Here is an 871-nt window from a genome sequence, read left to right as displayed (position 1 = left end):
CCCGCGTCGGCCCCTTCCCCGACACGCGCCGCCCCGGCCCGCCGTCGCCGTCGCCCGCGCCCCCTACCCCGAGCGCGCGCCCACTGCCCCGTTGTCATCCTCGCCGCCGAACCCGCGGTCCTCCTGGTCCGGCCGGCGCCCTCCCTAGCTAGCTAGCATTTTTTTCATATATATGCTTATATGCTTGTTTTTTTTATATATATGTATATATGTTCTCTATGTATATATATGTTCATGTATATATGCAAAAGATAGTTTTTTAGAAAAATTAGGATTTTTTTCTGCTCATAGATTTTTTGGTGATATTAATTATTGTAAATATGCAAATGTTTGTATATTCATATGAACAATGAATTAGGCAATACTACTTCATGTATTTTTAAGAAGGAAGAAGAAGAAAAAGAATGTGAGGAAAAAGGAAATAAGAAGAGGGGAGAGGAAGACGAGGAGAAATAAATAAGAAGAAGAAAACAGAAGAAAAATAAGAGGAGAAGAAGAAATGAATAGAGGAGAAGAAGAGAAAAATAGAATATATATTCTATTTTCTCTTTTATCCTCTATTCCTTTCTTCTTCTCCTCTTTTTTCTTCTTCTTTTTTTTCTTCGACACGTTGGGGGGGTCGATATACCCCCTCCCGATAACTTCAACACGAGGGGGGGTCGATATACCCCCTCCCCAATAATATTATTTTTTTTGTTCATATTTTTTTTCATAGCATTATTTCCATGTATATATGTATGTGGCTATGTATGTATAGATGGATAGCATTTTTTCCATGTATGCATGTCATTGTCGATATACTCCCTCCCCGTTAACTTCGACAGGAGGGGGGTCGATATAACCCTCCCCGATAACTTTGACATGAGGGGGG

This window comes from Triticum dicoccoides, chromosome 1A (assembly GCF_002162155.2).
Source record: "Triticum dicoccoides isolate Atlit2015 ecotype Zavitan chromosome 1A, WEW_v2.0, whole genome shotgun sequence".
NCBI classification, from domain to species: Eukaryota; Viridiplantae; Streptophyta; class Magnoliopsida; order Poales; family Poaceae; genus Triticum; species Triticum dicoccoides.
Note: the sequence above shows the minus strand (reverse complement) of the source record.